The following is a 16,626-nucleotide window of genomic DNA, read 5'->3' as shown; positions in this document are numbered from 1 at the left end:
TCTGCTAAGAGAAGAGAGAGAAAATGGAGGATGGGCTGCTGCATTCATGTGTCTTTACATCCGGGAAGAAGCAGTGGACAGCTGCTGGTGTGAGAAGCCGTCAATCAGTCCTTTCCTACCCATTAGGGCTGCACCTTTATAGTACATAAAACTGGCCAAGGAAGGTATTATTGTTGTTTTTGACATTTTTCACTTCTTTTTTTTCTTGATCTCAAGAGCAGGAACATAATTGTTTCCTGGCTCGTTCATGATCTTTTCGACTGGAAAGAATACAAAAAATATGCATTCCTTGTTAATGGTGAATTTCTGTTATTGCAATTGCATGGATTAAGTATTAAACATAGCAAAGGTATATTGGGTATTTGACCACTAATTATCGTATATTTAATCAATTCTTTACATTTAAAGATTCAAATGTTTGTGGATTCAGCTTTTATACTCTTATTGAAAAAAAAATCTTGCCCTTCTGCCCCCTTATTTATTAAATCAGTTGCCCTTATTAAGCAATGATAGCTTGATAAGCAATTGGGGTAGAAAAAACATTGCCGAGTTGTGACTTAGTGTTTGGCCCTTTTCTAATTTCTTTCCATAACTTTGGAAAACAGTGAACTTCCAAGTGGAAAACTTGGAAGTTGTACAAATTGGGGTACTGTACATCATTGTGCAAATTCTGCACTTTAAATTTAGTGTCTATTTTGTAAATTGAAAATCAAACCTTCTAATCTGAAAAATAAAATAACAGATTAATCTAGTTTTAGTCTTGCAATGTTCGTAACATATTTTTATTTACAGATGTTTATTTCAATTGATGGCTTAATTAGCATTCATTGAATTTAGAATGTCAATTTTTTTTCTCATGGGTTTAAAAACTGAGATGTAAATAAATTATTTTCTCGCGCTGTGTTATGTTGCCTTCCTTCCTTTGCTTAAATTAACTTTGCAAGGAGTCGCCCTTCTTCGGGGTCAACCACTCAATGCTGCCGACAAAACTCATTAACCCAACTGGAGTAACGTTTGTATTGATTCGACTGATGCACTATAATTGCAGTATCCAGCGATTTCAGCGGTGTAACCTGTAAGGTCGAATACAATCCTTTTCAGGGTCAAATTGCTGCCTGCAAAAAAAACATAACGGTATATTAAGCCTTATACTGCAAAGGGCAGTGGAAAAATATTTGCTCCTATTAAATCACATTGTTGCTCAAATTTGAGCCATTAAATCGTGTTGATCTCAAAATGCTGCACTACATTTTTTACCTAATCTCGTTTCCTCCAAAACAATATTTATTCGATTAACAAATTAATTACACCAAAGGCTGCAAAGCTTCTCCATTGCTCACGCAAGCAAACCAAGCTAAATTTTGCTGCTCTCAAGATCTGAATCATTCAAAATCTGTTACCTTTTGCATAGTTTCTTGACACCAATTACTCATACTAATTAATTTGACAACTAGTCTTTACATGATGGTCACTGTCACTCAGACTGATTTTTTTTTTCCAAATTGTTAATATGTTGGTCAATTTTACTTGACGGAATACTAACTTTCAGATTTTTTTTTTTTACTTATAATTTTCAAGCGGAACTGTATCTGATGGCAATTTAGGCTCTGTCAACGTGAGCGCTAAACCGGAAATCGGTACTTTGTTATTCTTGAAACGCTAACAGATTATTTGGTAAGCTATACATCTGTATTTCAAAAAAAGACGATTTTTTTTTAAACTTAGAATAACGGGAAGTTTGTCAGGACCAGAACGGAGACAGGACCCACTTGCGTTGCTTTTCTCACAAGTTTTATGAAAAGAAATAGGAAGGGCTGCGCCCACGATACGGTGATTGCTGGATGCGGGAAGCAGGTCGCTTTGAAGGCGGAAGTGGAGCTTTCATGGCGAGCGACGGCGGTGTCGGGAACGGAAAAATGGGTCGGTAGCCAGGACAGGAGAGCAAAAACGTGGTCTTGGTCAGAAGCGAGTCGTAAGCCAGAAACAGAGGGTAGACGTGGTCGGGGACAAAAACGGGTTGAAACCGGGGGACAGACAGGAGAAAAAAACTGGTGGGAGCCGGGTCAAAAAGGCTTGCCTAGTGTTAACCTTCGCAGATGGACTGACAAAAGAGGACAGATAGGAGTGGGTTTAAATAGGGACAGAAAGTCAATCAGAGTCCGAGGCAGGAGCGCGCACTGGTGATTCACATCGGTCATCATGACAAAGTCTGAAAAACAATGACATTTTTAAAGATTGCTTCTATGAGTGCATTTAATGTTCTTCAGTTCTCAACATGGCACAAACATATTTACAGTTCAATGATGATTTGTTGATTTATAATCTAAAAATATCTTACCTAAAAGGGTAGAACATATAATAACAGGGTAGAAAATCTTTTTCTGATTCTGAAATCTTATGATGCTTCCCATAGTCCAGCATTTTTGCCAACTTGTAATGACTGGAAATTCATGTAATACAGTATCACAGACCAAATGAGCATAATCAAACATCACAACAAACTCACATCAAGCATCATAACATTATGAACACACACCTCAGCTGTTGAATTAATTAGCCAGCTGTACAGGCACGTGACTCCCATAATTCCTCTTGCGTCCACTGCGCTCTTGCCACTGCTTTCTGTACTTTTCTGTTTTTGCTTTTTGTTTTTCCAGGACAGCTGTGGGCTTTTCAGTTCGTGTTTAATTCTTCTTTTTTGAAGTTGACCTAACTTTCTTTGCCTAAAACAGAAAAAAATCACAGTATATCACAGATCACACTCATGCAAGCGCTGGTTACTTCCATGGACATGGACTCTCACAGCAAAGCTGGAAAAGAAAGATTAGGCCATGCAGGAAACTTCTACGGATCAGCTCCTTAACCCATGTGACAAACGAAAAGGTGCGCAACACCATCAGAGGGCATCATGGGACCTTACGAAGAACTGTTGTCAACTGTGTGCAGACTGAAACTTTAGTGATATGGTCTTGTCACAAGATCATCAGGACTGACCAAGATAATTATCCAGGGCACAGTCCAAGGGGGCAGGATGAGAGGAAGACTGAAAAAGAACTTGTCCCACAACGTTAAGGAATGGACTAATGCCAACTTTGCCACTAATGAAATCAGGGCAGGGACCATCAACCTTGGAGAAGACTGTCCAGACCCATGCGGTAAAAGAAACCGTGAACAACATACCATTGTATTCACGTCTTTTCAAAATGAAGCAATGGAACCTAATGTTACAAATAAGTCTGTACAGTTCAGAGCTCAAACCTACTATATTCTTATGGTGAAGGTCCTGTTGGGCAAAGGTCTCTAAATTCTCCGCCCTGGCTTTTTGCCTTTTTGCACCTTTCTTTCTGTCCCTCCACTTTTTCTCTAATTATGCTTTTCTCGCTTTATAAGGTCTACAATTATTTTCTTCTTTCTTTTTACAGCTACTGTGCTTTCCATTCTGGGTCAGCATCACGCTTTGCTCCATACCAAAGCTGCATCTCTGCTGCACTAAGTGCTGGTCCATTACCTAACAAAAATGGAATAATTTGACATAGCTAATTTTTAATAATGTTTTGTTAATTATCAACTACATCTTTCCTATAAAGTTGTTATTATTATATTAGTAATATCGAATATTATTATTATCACTCCCCAACTTAATTTACTACATTTCCTCATTATCAGAAGCTTGACAGAGGCTGCAATAATGCCACAAGCCAGAGGTGGCGGCCATGAGAAAAAAAAAACTTCCAAATTAGACACAGCTTCTTTAATGTCAAAAATATATAATTATTTAATGTTGCTTGTGGTTCGGCCCTTGCAATTGGGTTATCCTCAAAAAGCCATATATACGGGGTTGGCTCTTGTCAAAAGTTATGTAGGATTGGTAAAATAAAAATAGAGTACAGTAGATTGGTCCATAAATACCTGAATTCTGTTCTCACTCCAACTATTTCCTGCATGTGGTGACAAGAAGATTAATTGTTCCGTGGCACTGTCACAGTCGGAAGCATTTCTTTACATTTTCTTAATTGAGAAGTAACTCCCGAGACACTAGCTTAGCACTGCACCAGCTAAGGGAGCAGATAAAGTTTACCCTTTGGAGTCGAGGACACCCAACTGTTAGGTTCATGTCCCCAACATTTTTAATAAAACGCTCTGCAATATAGGACAAAGAGAATCGGTTCTTTATAATTAGTTACTTTATTAATCATCATATTGAGAGCCGCCGACATTCCGTTGTTAGACATCTTTTCGCTCGCTCTGCCCTGCTTGCTGCGCTCTGGCTCGGCTCGGCTCTGGCTCTGGCTCTCCTCGAAAAACCTCCCTTCTAATATTCAGTTTTTGCCTTTGCTACGTAGAGTTGATTAGTCTTCTTTCGAAGGTCTGCTTTCCATCCAATGATGACAGGTGACCTTGGTCCTGGGAAACTCCTTTTTCCCAGGCTCTTTGGTGAAAAACAATCTTGAGTTATGGCATGAAGAGGTCATAGGTCAGGGTACATCCGTTGGTATGTGAGAACAAAACACAGTCTGTAAAAACACAACTCATGGCCCTGGAGTTTAGTTTACGGGCTGAGAACTCTTCAAAATAGCTGAGAACACATATAACATATTAAATGTCAACTGTAGGATAAATACAACTCCATCACCAACCTTAACGAAGAAATAAAACTAGGGGATGATTTAATAATGTTGTGGAGTTTTTACGGCAACCTTAACTCTCGCTCGCACGTGCACTCCGTCATCGCATTTTACATGGAATAGTAGACAGCTCTGACTGTGCCTAAAGGTGTAGTCAGATGGACCTGCTAAATATTTTAGAACCTGAAGACAGAGCAAAGGGATTGTGAGAAACAGGAGAGAGTAAGGAGAAAAGAAAATCTGTGCCGAGGGGTTTGACGTGTTCTGTGGAGGGAGGTTAGAGAGTGTAGTCAAGGGCAGCCAGGCCTGCCTTGTAATTGGCTGACATCAGAATACAGTCAGCGTTGCATGTGTTTGTGTGTGCGTGGTTTTGACTATTTTAGGGGCGGGAAACTCGCACTGTTTATTTTACATTTTAACCCAACATCTGACGTTAAAGGGAGGGTGTGTATTATATGACTACTAGATGTCACTGTTTCGTGCACATCAACTGAAAACATGTACCAAAAATTACAAGGAAAATACAAACTATGGAGACTCCAAAGATTAGGTTTACGCAGAAGGAACATTTTTGCACAAACAGGACATGTACCTGATCTGGTAAAGTCCATCTGAATAGCACATATCTGATTTTTTTTTTCACACTAGACCCACGCTACTTTCATAAGTGGACCTTGATCCGATACCTACAGTGCATCCGGAAAGTATTCACAGCGCTTCACTTTTTCCACATTTTGTTATGTTACAGCCTCATTCCAAATTGTATTAATTTAATCTCTTATCTCAAAATTCTACACAAAATACTCCATTGTGACAATGTGAAAACGTTTTTTTTTTCCTTTTTTTGTATTTATTAAAAATAGAAAACTAAGAAATCACATTTACATAAGTATTCACAGCCTTTGCCATGAAGCTCAAAATTGAGCTCAGGTGCATCTTTTTCCACTGATCACTCTTTCTACAGATTAATTGGAGTCCACCTGCAGTAAATTCAGTTGATTGGACATGATTTGGAAAGGCACACACCTGTCTATATAAAGGTCCCACAGTTGAGTGTGCATGTCAGAGCACAAACACCAAGCATGAAGTCAAAAGAACTGTCTGTAGACCTGCGAGACAGGATTGTCTTGAGGCACAAATCTGGGGAAGGATACAGAAAAGTTTCTGCTGCTTTGAAGGTCCCAATGAGCACAGTGGCCTCCATTATTCGTAAATGGAAGACATTAGGAACCACCAGGACTCTTCCTAGAGCTGGCCGGCCTTCTAAACTGAGCGATCGGGGAAGAAGGGCCTTAGTCAGGGAGGTGACCAAGAACCCGATGGTCACTCTGTCAGAGCTCCAGCGTTCCTCTGTGGAGAGAGGAGAGCCTTTCAGAAGGACAACCATCTCTGCAGCAATCCACCAATCAGGCCTGTATGGTAGAGTGGGCAGACGAAAGCCACTCCTTAGTAAAAGGAACATGGAAGCCCGTCTGGAATTTGCCAAAAAGCCCCTGAATGACTCTCAGACCATGAGAAACAAAATTCTCTGGTCTGATGAGACAAAGATTGAACTTTTTGGTGTGAATGCCAGGCGCCATGTTTGGAGGAAACCAGGCACCGCTCATCACCAGGCCAATACCATCCCTACAGTGAAGCATGGTGGTGGCAGCATCATGCTGTTGGGGATGTTTTTCAGCAGCAGGAACTGGCAGACTAGTCAGGATAGAAGAAAAAATGAATGCAGCAATATATAGAGATATCCTGGATGAAAACCTTGCTCCAGAGCGCTCTTGACCTCAGGCTGGGGCGAAGGTTCATTTTTCAGCAGGACAACGACCCAAAGCACACAGCCAAGACCTCAAAAGATTGGCTTCAGAACCAGTCCGTGAATGTCCTGGAGTGGCCCAGCCAGAGTCCAGACTTGAATCCGATCGAACATCTCTGGAAAGATCTGAAAATGGCTGTGCACAAACGTCTCCCATCCAACCTGATTGAGCTTGAGACTTATAGCAAAGAAGAATGGGCAAAACTGCCTAAAGATAGGTGTGCTAAACTTGTGGGATCATATTCAAAAAGACTTGAGGCTGTATTTGCTGCCAAAGGTGGATCAACAAAGTATTAAGCAAAGGCTGTGAGTACTTATGTAAATGTGTTTTCCTAGTTTTCTATTTTTAATAAATTCAAAAAAAGTAAAAAAAAAAAAAAACTTTTTCACATTGTCATAATGGAGTATTTTGTGTAGAATTTTGAGATAAGAGATTAAATTAATACAATTTGGAATGAGACTGTAACATAACAAAATGTGGAAAAAGTGAAGCGCTGTGAGTACTTTCCGGATGCACTTTATGTGATCTTTTAGAATGCGACTGCTGTGTGAATGGTCAAGACCCATTCATGCTACCTGCACGTCATCGATAGGCGACAGTCGTCAATATCCTGCCTTCAACAAGCTAGGAGGAAGTGGAGAAATCAAAACACTGAGAGCATTTACAATCATTATATAATCATCATATCAAAACTGCATTTTGTATTTCATTCGGTTGTCTCTGTGATTTTAAAATTTGTATGATCAGAATTTTTTGTTAGTGATAAATATGCAAAAAACACAGAATTCTGAAGGATAAAGGTAAAACAACAATGCCCCAAAATACTTTTTAAGAGTGGAACCAGACTAAGGTGATTTATTTATTTTTGTCAAGGATTATGTTTATAACAAAGCAATAAGATGTGGAAGACTGTTGCCTTGGGGATGGACAATTACCACTCCATTGAGGGTTAAAAGGTTAAAACTTCATAACATCTCTGAGAGTTGACTGTAAACACGCTTATATCGTATTCTGTTACATTATTTAGTCAAATTTCACCAAGGAACTCTTAGGACACCGGATTTTGTAACTCGTACTGACGATTCACACTTAGACATCGTGTGTGACTGCTGAAGTGACACAATCAGTATTTGGCCTATCCATTGTTTTTTTTTTCTTTCATTTTCCTTATCCTGAGCTTTTTGAATTTGTCCTTTCCCTCATGTAAGTTTCAGATCAGGAAATGTTGTTATGGTGTGTCTTTGCTTTCGAAACTTTGACTAAGAGCTATACAAATAAACATGACTTTACTTAAAATATTACACTTATCTGTAAATAAAACTAAAATATAAAACATTTAAAGTCATATAATCTATTAAACAAAATTATTACGTCCTAAATGATTTTGTGTGACATTTGTTTTTTTTAAATTAAACTTACTGTATTTTTTGAACAATAAAAACTCCAAATGGCCAGTAATTTGAAAATTGCATCTTTTATACCGCAAAATATGTTGGATATGATTGAAAATACATACAGTATTTATATATGTGTAACGATGTCAGGTGACAAGAAAGGAAAGGGATGGAAAAAGGGTCAGGCGAGCGACTGGTGAGAAGGGAGAGCAAAGAGAGCTTTTTGTAATTGAACAGCACACAGGAGTCAATGCCCCACCGCCCGTCTTTATCCTCCAGCACTGCTCCGCTCACTGATAGTTATTACCCAGCCATTATCAGCTGGTCTCCCAATGCACACCGCTGCTTTTTATTCAAAAGACCTCACTCATGCAAGGCCGGTGGATTTCATTCTTGTGCAGGAGCTGTAGCATTGGAGTGTTTTGTTGCTTTTCGTTTATTTATTCTACAATAACGTGCTACCATAACACTTTTTCAATACACAAGGTTAGGTTTCTGTGTGTTATTTCACATTTGATGTAAGGGATTAAACCATTACCTGATTTTTTTCCCCCAGTATAAAGGTTTTTTTCCCACCACACAAGTTAATTTATACACAACGCGTGTGGAATCGGTATTTCTTGTTTTGCTGTCTTCTGTTCTCTGTGTTGCACAGCACTGTGCTTTGTTCTGTTGGTTTTTCCGCCTTGGGAAGTTTTGAATGCTCAAAAACAACCTCGACAAATTCCCTAGTGTGATTCAATATTACATCCTCAGGTACTTGTATGTGAAATGTTAATTTGGGCAGTATAAGTGTCCTATTCCTTTTTTCTTTTTTTAGCTTTACATCTGTACACTTAAAAGGAATGAGTATTGCAGATAAAAACAAGAACATTTCACAAAATGATTACCTGGTATGTTCTTGGTAGACAAAAAAACGTACCTCATGTGCGGTCCCTTCTCAAGGTTTCTTCATTTTCCTCATGTTGAGGTTTTTGAGTTTTTCCTTGTCCTCGTGTAGGTTCTAGATCAGGGGATGGTGCAATACCAGTCTGTGGTTTGCAATAATCTGTGGTCTGTGCAGCCCTTTAAGACTCTTTGCGATTAAGGGCTATACAAATAAACTTGACTTGATAGAGCTATTCCTTGACCCTTGTGGCATGCGTTTTTATTTCTTTTTTTCTGACACAATGCATGTTAGTGTGATAGCTCATTTAAGAATGGTAAGAAAAGGAAAATTATTTGGGCTTTGGCACCACCACTGGTGGTGTAGTGGTGTAAACACTCAACTAAATTTGTAGTTGGAATACAATTGACTCCACAAAGAGAAAATTACCCAAATCCCGGGAAATACATCGAAATACACAAGGTTTATGATATATTTAAGATTATAAACTATATTGGATGTCTGTATGTACAGGTGTTTGAAATCATTGAAAATGCAAGAATTTTAATATTGTGTTCTCAAAGTTAGGAAAATGCTTGAATTTGTTGCCATTGCTATATTTCTTGGCAGTCTGACTCTATAAACTATGCATTGAATAACTAAAAATGAAAAAGGTGTTTGAAAATGACGACATTTCTGCTCTGGTGGCTTGTCATTATGGCCTTGTTATGTGACGCGTCACCGCCCCTTACTAGTTGCACCCAAGAGGACAGCTCTATTTAGAAAACCGTCGATTTTGGCTCAGCTGACTGAAAAATTAAACTTTGTATTGAACTGAATTATTACCCAACACCTCAAAAGCCCTCTCCGTCTTTGTAATTGTGTCGTACCTAGCTGCGCGTGTATTGTTGAAGCAGAATGGTATTTCTTTCTGTTAGGTTACTAGAAATGTGGAGAAATCTGCTTTGAAAGTGCTTAAAGGTGCTTGAATTTGACCATGAAAAAGGTGTACGAGCCCTGAATGGTTTGCCTACTAGTCTTAAAGGGATAGGGGCTGCTTTAATATCAAACCATGTATCAGCCTGACATTTTCTCTGTCTGCAAGGCAGCCTGGAGTTATTCTGAGCCGCTTGTGCTCTGCTCCAGATTGTTGGGGAGTATTTTGAATTGAGATAGAGCAACGCCATTATTACAATACAGTATATCGGTAGTTCGACAACACACCCACGGGCAAAACATATGCATCTTGCAAACATATTTTCATGCGGCAAAGTTTTTATGTTAAAGTGTGTATGGTACAAGTATTACACTGCGTTAAACACATTCATCACATTAGAACGAGAAATATGTAAGCAAGTTTTGTTGTACCTTTCCCCCCATCAAAGCTCATGATGGATTCTAATGTACATCGACTTTTATAAACTGACAGCAGCCCGACAAGCACACGGCCATTTTGTATTGCCCCAAGGAACCCCTCCCTATTCCGTTAACCCCACGTGTGAGCAATAGATGAGGAGGTGCTATTAAGTGAATTTGCTGTTATTTCCCTTGGCTCTTAGCTGAAGATGCCTAACAGCGACCAGTGAGGCAGTCAAGGATGACAGGCAGCAATAGCAAAAAATGCTCGCTATACACAGACACACATGCAGAGAGATATTCTGCTGTGTAATTTATCAAATTGATTGGGCATCTAATCAATGTACTAAGATCTCAACAGATCAAATTATAATTACAAGATATTTTCAAACACACTACAATAATCCCTCGCTTTTCGCTGGGGTTGCGTTCCAAAATGGTCCTGCGATAGTCAAAACCCGCGAAGTAGAAACTTTTGGTTGTTTGTTTATTAAATACTCTATTTTACATTAACACCAAAGAGCAAACCAAATTTACAGGATCAAGCATTTGTTTAACAAACTAAAGTACTGTACTTTGTTGTTGTTTTTTTTTTAAATCTTTACTGTCAAATTATCATTTTAAATGTAATCTTGCTGCATGTATTTTGGAAATGATTTAATTTGTTGCCGTCATGTTGACATTGTGGTAAACTGCATTTGCTTTCCTCAAGTTGGTGGAGAAGTTCCGCTTTGTTGGCGATAGAAAGCATCTTCCTCTGCCTTTTGGGCCCGGCCGCAGTCGGTCCAGAGCGTATTGTTGATATGATAGCTTTAAGATAAAATGACAATTGAAAAATATGTGTGCATGTGTAATGTAGGTCTGTCAAGCTGTGTTACATATGTGGACAACTCGTACTGCAACGTCATTGACACTGGCAGACAGAGGGCCAGGCGATTCTTTTTAGTACAAAACACAGCGCATAATAAAAATCCATGTAGTAGTAAAAGCGTTGTAAGTAAACCGTGATACAGAATGGATAACTCTCCATTCCTCAAATAAGATTCAAACGACATTTTCTTTTTAAATCAACTACAGCGCACCTTACAAGGCTTTCAGGTCTTTTACACTAGGTTTTACAAATCCCTTAACTGCCAGGGTTGTCGAGCACAATTTCCTGTGGTGTGTCATGAGCATGTACAGCCTGGCGGTGCACATTCCTCTCCAGGTTGATTTTGGTGAATATGGGTTTGTTTGCTCCCTCATATGAGGCAAATAGTACTGGTTTCCATGGTTACCAGTAGCAGGAGAAGCCTCCTCAACTTGCTCAGATACAGCACCTTAACCATCTGGTTGCCGTTGTTTCTAGGTGTGAAGCGTCATCTCGCTCTTCAGAGATGAGCCAGACCTCATTGTTGAAGGGTAGCTCAAGTGACATTACTAATGCAACATCCTAACTCACTCCACATAGGTACCGTTTTTTCTGCACTATAAGGCACACTTAAAAGTCTTAATTTTTTTCAAAAGCTGACCAAGCGCCTTTTAATACAGTGCGCCTTATATATGGCTCAATATTCAATCGCAAGGTCTCGCAACTTACGCAACAGCCGCCGACTCGATTTTCCCCCGAACGTGGAGTAGTCCGCGGTGTATGCTGGGATTTATCTACCGGCGTTTCATTGGCTAACCAATGTGTCAATCATCATTTGAATCGTTCGCTATTGGCTAAAGTTATTCGGAGCCTCGGATAGGCTAGAGGGCCGAAACAAACCCTGCAATTGGCCGAAAAAGATGTGTCAATGATCCGTTAAATCGATCGCTATTGGCTGAAGTTATTCGGAGCCTCGGATTGGCTAGAGGGCCAAAACAAACCCTCCAATTGGCCGAAAAAGATGTGTCAATCATCCGTTAAATCGATCGCTATTGGCTGAAGTTATTCGGAGCCTCGGATAGGCTAGAAGGCCAAAACAAACCCTGCAATTGGCCGAAAAAGATGACTGAATAGCAAGCTTGCTAAACTACGCCATAAAGAAACATGTTTCATTAGTCTGTATTTGTAAACATTTTACTCTCCTGGATTTACTGCACTCACGGTTGTAAGAAGACCATGATTGCGTATCATTATTGAACGTGAGAACTTAGGTGAGCTGTGCGGCTTTATGTTTTCCCGGTATCTTGTTTTAGAACGATCTTGATGTTGCTGTGATGAGTTGAGTGAATTAAACTCAATTCCAAGTGTTTATTGTCATATACACAGTAAAGTTGCGGGCGAAAAAGAAAACAGAAACTAAGGAATGGTTGGCATTTCTTGAATCCCAAGACTTTAACCTTCCGAATGATATTTGAAATGATGCATTTGAGTGACATCGTACGGACACCGCATCCGCACGTGTCTACGACACGTATTTGCTTCTTTGCAAGCTTTGGGAATGTTAAGGGGGTAATAAGTTTGACTGAACTATCTGACTGTTTTGTCGACGTTCCCATTGTAACGCCTTATAATCCGGTGCGCCTTATCTATGGAAGATATAGGACCAAAAACTTTTTTTTGGAGGTGCGCCCTATAACCCGGTGCGCCCTATAGTGCGGAAAATACGGTATATTCCATGACCATACGATGCAAGTAGGGCTACAATATTTTTTCAAAATGCTCACTTTGGACATCCTTATTGTACAAAAGAGGTTCTCACGGATTTGTCACAGTTTTATAATAAAAAACGGCTCACTTCGTCCTGGCTCCCCCTCCTCCCTCAATCATTCCCTTACACGTGCGGCTGCCCTCTCTTGCTGTGATTCTGATACTTCATAACAGAGAGCGGAAATTGAGCTGACCTTGAGGCTGCCGAGACCCCTTTCTAATGCTGATGTATGAGACCGTGCTTGCGGCCGGGCAGTAAGTGAGAGTCATGTTTTTATTTGGCCGAGCGTGTGGCCCCGGTGTCAGGACGTATAACTAGATTCATTTCTCGACCATTTCAGTTGGCTCCCATGTCACGTAATTCCAGTCCAATAGGTAGGACTTAACCAAATCTGTCTTTGAATACAAAGATAAGTGGCGTTTTCCTTGAGGATTTAGATAGACGCAGACTGTCTCTACTTCTCTGCGTTATGCATAATGCTGCAGCGGTCTGTTGCTGTGAAGCTGTGTTCTCCACATTTCCCATTTGGAACATCAAAGCTTCGTGAAAGCAGTTTTAACTGACTTCATTGTGCATTTCTTCAACGATGACTAAATTTGTAACTTGTAACACTCATATTCCTTGTGTTTTAAAGGGCATTCATGAAGCTAAAATAGCAGTGTTCAAATTGCGGCTCAGGAGCCATACAGGGCGGATCTTCATTTTCTCGTGGCCCTCAGCACCTGTAAGAAAACAAATTAACAAAGGGTTTGCCAGGGTGTATTAGTGTGTGAGCAGGGTATAGTGATGCAGCAGATAACCATTGAACAAAACATAAACTGTTTTAAAAACATAACTTTTTATCCTTTCAACATTTTTAAAAGAAACATGTTTTACTCCACTTACTGCTGTATGTGTCAAGTATTATGTTTTAATCATTGTAAAATAATTGAAAAATAAGTTACACCAACGTTATTGCTATTTTGATTGTTGTTATTGTTATATGTAAGAAAATTGCCAGCGATATGATGTTAAGAAACCATTTTATGTCAGTCCTTTTTTAATGATAATATCATTATTATTTGTGAAATTTTGTGTATTAATGGTATTTGGACTTTGTATCTGTATTAGTGGGTACTTTAAAGCTGAGTAATTGTGCTGGTATTGTTCATTGTGGGGAGAAATGGCAATTGTTGCAACCTCCAGGTACTATCAAAAGGTATTTATTTTTTGCTAAAACCAGCCTTACTTTTCATTGCTATTTGTGACAATGGCCATTCTTAGTATTGCCTGCCCTCCCTGCCTTTTTTACAGTCATAAACTACAAATTTAAAATCAGAAATCATTAATGGTTATTAATTTCGTAAATTTTTAAGGTCTGAGTTATATGGAACATCTCTTAAATTTAGTTAATCCAAGTGTGAGTGAGCTAATTCTAGAAATCCTGGGTTCTGGTTTTCATCCCCAGCACAAGCAGAGTCCAGCTGGCGCTTAGTACAGGCCTGCCTTTATTTCTTTTCCTACCGGTGTCAGTGTTTCGTGGAATAAAGCATAGCTGACTCTGTCAAAAGGGCAATCGCCTCATTCCTATTGAAATGACAGTGGTGGAAGACCACACACACATACACACACACACACACGCTTGACATGGTAAAAGCAAATTGACTTGTTGATTTCCGAGTGTTGAGATTGGCATGTGCAAAGTGCGTTCATACAGATAAACTGCGCCATCTCCCCTTGAGGTTGATGATGTCGAGCGCTTGTGTGACGGGGCAATTGAAGGCTGCCTTGCACAAGCGAGCAGGGATACTTGTGTTTGAGGAAATAAGTGTTTTCACTTATCGGTAATATGGTTTATCGATTTATTGCTGTAGACATTTGTATTAAATGACCCCATCTCGTTTTAAAGGGACGGTGTGTATTATTTGACCACTAAATGCTAAAAAATGCCAAATTTACTTACTTATTACTTCAATCAATATTGTTTTTTTAATGACATGTTTTTCTTAACCACCATGAGGCACTAAATAGTACGCAATGCCCCTTTAAAGTCACCAGTTTATATCAGTGATGTCCTTTACAATAAAGATTATTATTATTTTCAACTTATACGTCCATAGATACCATGTCATGTTTTTTTTTCTTTTTCTATTTGTTTATTTGTGTCCTGTGTACCTTGAGTGTTAAAAATTTGGGGGTCAACACTGTCCATGCATGTAGAAAAAATGGCAATGATAATGATAGAGGTATTTACATGGTGATATTAATACCATACATACAGGGAGTGCAGAATTATTAGGCAAGTTGTATTTTTGAGGATTAATTTTATTATTGAACAACAACCATGTTCTTAATGAACCCAAAAGTCTCATTAATATCAAAGCTGAATATTTTGGAAGTTGGAGTGGGGCTTTTTTAGTTTTAGCTATTTTAGGAGGATATCTGTGTGTACAGGTGACTATTACTGTGCATAATTATTAGGCAACTTAACAAAAAACAAATGTATACCCATTTCAATTATTTATTTTCATCAGGGAAACCAATATAACAGCTCAACATTCACAAATATACATTTCTGACATTCAAAAACAAAACAAAAACAAATCAGTGACCAATATAGCCACCTTTCTTTGCAAGGACACTCAAAAGCCTGCCATCCATGGATTCTGTCAGTGCTTTGATCTGTTCACGATCAACATTGCGTGCAGCAGCAACCACAGCCTCCCAGACACTGTTCAGAGAGGTGTACTGTTTTCCCTCCTTGTAAATCTCACATTTGATGAGGGACCACAGGTTCTCTATGGGGTTCAGATCAGGTGAACAAGGAGGCCATGTCATTAGTTTTTCTTCTTTTAGACCCTTTCTTGCCAGCCACGCTGTGGAGTGCTTGGATGCGTGTCATAGAGCGTTGTCCTGCATGAAAATCATGTTTTTCTTGAAGGATGCGGACTTCTTCCTGTACCACTGCTTGAAGAAGGTGTCTTCCAGAAACTGGCAGTAGGACTGGGAGTTGAGCTTGAGTCCATCCTCAACCCGAAAAGGCCCCACAAGCTCATCTTTGATGATACCAGCCCATACCAGTACCCCACCTCCACCTTGCTGGCGTCTGAGGCGGACTGGAGCTCTCTGCCCTTTACCGATCCAGCCACGGGCCCATCCATCTGGCCCATCAAGACTCACTCTCATTTCATCAGTCCATAAAACCTTAGAAAAATCCGTCTTGAGATTTTTCTTGGCCCAGTCTTGACGTTTCAGCTTGTGTGTCTTGTTCAGTGGTGGTCGTTTTTCAGCCTTTCTTACCTTGGCCATGTCTCTGAGTATTGCACACCTTGTGCTTTTGGGCACTCCAGTGATGTTGCAGCTCTGAAATATGGCAAAACTGGTGGCAAGTGGCATCTTGGCAGCTGTACGCTTGACTTTTCTCAGTTCACGGGCAGTTATTTTGCGCCTTGGTTTTTCTACACGCTTCTTGCGACCCTGTTGACTATTTTAAATGTAACGCGTGATTGTTCGATGATCACGCTTCAGAAGCTTGGCAATTTTAAGAGTGCTGCATCCCTCTGCAAGATATCTCACTATTTTTGACTTCTCAGAGCCTGTCAAGTCCCTCTTCTGACCCATTTTGCCAAAGGAAAGGAAGTTGCCTAATAATTATGCACACCTGATATAGGGTGTTGATGTCATTAGACCACACCCCTTCTCATTACAGAGATGCACATCACCTGATATGCTTAATTGGTAGTAGGCTTTCGAGCCTATACAGCTTGGAGTAAGACAACATGCATAAAGAGGATGATGTGGTCAAAATACTCATTTGCCTAATAATTCTGCACTCCCTGTAGTTTCTTACGCACATGAGAATGGTAATAGTCCAAAAACCAGGATTAGACAATTTGAACAAACAGCCTCAAAAAAATGTTCATTACATGCAAGTTTGACAGTTCTCAATGGCTTTAGTGTGACTACAAATAATTCATTTGG

The 16,626-nt window shown here is 39.6% G+C and overlaps 1 protein-coding gene across 3 annotated transcripts in view; it reads left to right on the top strand.

Moving 5' to 3' along the window:
- rerea (arginine-glutamic acid dipeptide (RE) repeats a) overlaps positions 1-16,626 on the top strand; it is a 206,638-nt gene that overhangs the window by 47,723 nt on the left and 142,289 nt on the right. Inside the window, exon 2 of one of the 3 annotated variants that reach the window (XM_088331633.1) lies at positions 13,301-13,390. The exons of the other annotated variants lie outside the window; for them this stretch is intronic. The gene's annotated coding sequence lies outside the window, so the exon portion shown is untranslated. The remainder of the gene's footprint in view (positions 1-13,300; positions 13,391-16,626) is intronic. 3 annotated transcript variants of the gene reach the window in all.

This window comes from Urocampus carinirostris, chromosome 3, assembly GCF_059441175.1.
Source record: "Urocampus carinirostris isolate Australia breed hairy pipefish chromosome 3, RoL_Ucar_1.0, whole genome shotgun sequence".
Taxonomy (NCBI): domain Eukaryota; kingdom Metazoa; phylum Chordata; class Actinopteri; order Syngnathiformes; family Syngnathidae; genus Urocampus; species Urocampus carinirostris.
The sequence above is the reverse complement of the archived record's forward strand: the minus strand, read 5'-3'. Positions and strand labels throughout refer to the sequence as shown.